This window comes from Triticum dicoccoides, unplaced genomic scaffold (genome assembly GCF_002162155.2).
Source record: "Triticum dicoccoides isolate Atlit2015 ecotype Zavitan unplaced genomic scaffold, WEW_v2.0 scaffold184879, whole genome shotgun sequence".
In the NCBI taxonomy this organism is placed as follows: domain Eukaryota; kingdom Viridiplantae; phylum Streptophyta; class Magnoliopsida; order Poales; family Poaceae; genus Triticum; species Triticum dicoccoides.
The window spans coordinates 1-3,079 of record NW_021227661.1 but is presented as its reverse complement, the minus strand read 5'-3'; the positions used below and the strand labels follow the sequence as shown (position 1 = coordinate 3,079).

Genomic DNA, 3,079 nt, shown 5'->3' with positions numbered 1-3,079 from the left:
TGTGTGTGTGTGTGTGTGTGTGTGTGTGTATGCGCACGGTTTGTTGCCGATGTTTTTAATGGTTTATTTGCAGGACAAGCCCGAGCCTCCTCCAGAAAGGTTGTCTTCCTGACTCCACCCAAGGTACTATTGTGTAGCGTCTTTTATATCAACACAGCCACATAACTTCTATTTGATAAACATGGTTGATTGTGCTGTTATTTTTGGCACCAGTTAAGTGATAGAATGCTTGTAGAAGGTGTTAGCATATCATCGTTTAGGCATTTCGCAATTCATAGTGGTGTCCAAGTGTGTTAATTATGTAACCATGTTGTAGTTGGCATAGTTTTTGAGAGAACACAATTAAACTTGTTGAGTAATTATTTGATTTTTTTGATAGTCCAAATCGAATTCCATAACTTGCATGATTCTCTAAGTTTGGGTGTACCTACAAAATTCTTAAATTCTGTCTCGGTCTATGTGATGCATCCTATCAATGCTAGACCATTCCCTTATTTGCGCTGCTTCTATAGGCATGGTTTAACGGAGCATGCTTGTCTGTATTTTATTCTGTGGATTTTATGGTGTGTACATTGGATTTTACTAGGCTGACATGATGAACTTACTGTTGTATAAGGATCTGACCATCTTAGTTAGGTGTTCTCCACCCAGATTGGTTTGAGTGACAAGGACATTGATACTCTTTCTGGTGGTCACACCCTGGTATGTCCAACTGATCAGTTGTCCACCAGTTTGGTGAGATTGATGTTCATATTTGTTATAGATAAAGTGCTGAAAGTGTTAAACACCCATTTAACTTTTGTGCATAGGTGTGCATGTCTTATGTTTGGCGCCAAGTTCGTACGCTTACTACCGCTAGAAAGAATGCTCACAAAGCTTCCAGAATAATGCTATATTATGCTGCGAGAAGCACAAGTTCCTCTTTTATCATGTCTGTTATCCATTTCTTTTGCTCGAGGAGCCAACCGTGCTGACAAAATGGTAGAAGGTATGAATCTGAATTTCTTAGTTCTGTATACATACAGAAAACTACATTGTTCATGACATCATTACATTTCTTTGTTGCACATTGAACTATTAACGGTACCTTCTTCTTTGAGTATAAATTATATTGAGGAAGTTCTAAGTACTAAATTGGTAATAGTTTCTTTGTGTACTTGCTCTAGACGGGCTCTCTTTTATTGATGTTTTTCCAATATAGAGTTCCATTCAATTTTGATCTCCTACGAGAGTATGCTATTTTGAACTGAAATGGTGAAACCACAAGTCGACATAATCTAATTTTAGGTAAATGACGATGAGGACATTTTCTACCATGTACGGGTGATACACGTGTTTCCAGTGTAGGGTTTAATTTAATTTAGTCCTTTTGATCACCCGTGATCACCCATGCTGAATATTGAATGAGTCAACTGGGAGGAGTTTAAGCCACGCTAAACTGAAATCATAATTAAACATAAGCACTTTTGAGTTAAATGGCAGAGAGGGCCCTGTTCTACCATGTAAATTAAATTCCATATTTGCGCATGCTATACCTCGTTTGCAATATCTGTTTACTATCCATGATACTAATCGAAAGTGTATTTACTATTTTTGCACCAATCATGATTGGTGTTACATAACCACGTGATGATAGCGCAAAAGCCGAATAAGTGCTTATTTACGTATTGTGATCACCGTCGGAGCCACTCAGGCTTGCAAACAGTGATCTACACGCCAATTGTTGCATCATGCTAGGAACCAACAAGAGAGCCACCGTAACAACCAACTGGTCCGAGTTCCGCTGCCTTGCAAAAATCCATGAAGGAGACATCTGTGCAATCAGTGTAGATTATTTGTTTACAGTGCTTGCTTTGTGGTGACCTTGAAACTCGGACCAGAAGGTTTATAGTGCAGATTATTTGTTTACAGTGCTTGCTTGGTTCAGTCGCTTGTAATCAGTGTACATGCATGTGACTTGCCCCTGTTAGCTTTTCTTTTTGCAGATTAAACCATATTGGATAACAATATAACAATATATGATATCTTCATCTGCGAAGAAAGGATACTCACATGATAAATTAGAAGATAGTTGTCCAAACATGAATAAGGAATGCAAAGATGGCAAAAGAGAGCAAAGAGTTGCATATTTCCATCCACATGTAGCCACTGGTTTGGGAAAGAAGAGGGGAAGTGGGAGGGAAATAGATCAGGAGGAAGAGGGGATTACAGTGCTTGCTTTGTTTAATCGCCCGTAATCAGTGTACATGCATGTGACTTATCCCTGTTAGCTTTTCTTTTTGCAGATTAAACAAGTAATCTATATTAGTCGAATTGAGGGTATGCTGGATGTGATATGTAATGAAGATGGTCATTATTGCCCGTTCAGAGTACACATGTGGTAGCCCCTGAGGTCTCCTCCTTGCTCGGCTTGAGAGTACACAAGTGGTTTCCCCTGAGGTATCCTTCTTGCTCGGCTTGTTCATTAAGTAAGATTTTGATTGTCTCAATTTGTCGCTTCAGTTCCACAAAAAACATGAATTGTTGTGTGTAATTGTTTAATTCGAACATGTTCAAGATGATGTTTTTAGTACTCTCAAGGGGAAACTTTGTATTTTCAACCTAGCTATTTTCTCAAGCCTTCTGCCTGCTCTTGCTGGGTTATTGAAAAGCAAAACTGAAAGGTAGTATACCTTATAGCAACACGGATGCACATGTAGCCATGCATGCCCAAGAGGATGCCAATGCATACTATATATTCTTGCAAATGTATAATATTGAAATAGAATATCATCTTATGTTTTCCAGACCCATATACTTACCCTGCAATATGTGAATGAATGCTCATATTGGCATCCTACTATAGAAAATATATAGTTAGCAACAACTATCTTATAAACATTTTTAGACCTGTTATTAATTCAACATTGTCAGCTAGCTCACCCATTGGAGTAGATCTTCAAGCAGCTGTGTGTTGCTAAGAGAGATGCTGTAAAAACTTTTGCTACAAGCCTACAAGGAACTCGGTGCGAGGTGGCAAGTCGGCCACAAACTTATGTTTTGCCAAAATAGTGTTGCCCTGATACGAACTGCATAATTA

The 3,079-nt window shown here is 38.6% G+C and overlaps 1 long non-coding RNA gene across 2 annotated transcripts; it reads left to right on the top strand.

Moving 5' to 3' along the window:
* Window positions 1–6: 6 nt before the first annotated feature.
* Window positions 7–3,073, top strand: LOC119344775. 2 transcript variants are annotated; one of them, XR_005166808.1, is made up of 4 exons: window positions 7–123; window positions 637–702; window positions 810–988; window positions 2,286–3,073. It is a non-coding gene; the product is annotated as an uncharacterized LOC119344775 (long non-coding RNA). The 2 variants fall into 2 exon arrangements; XR_005166809.1 differs by having other exon boundaries at window positions 617–702.
* Window positions 3,074–3,079: the final 6 nt, after the last annotated feature.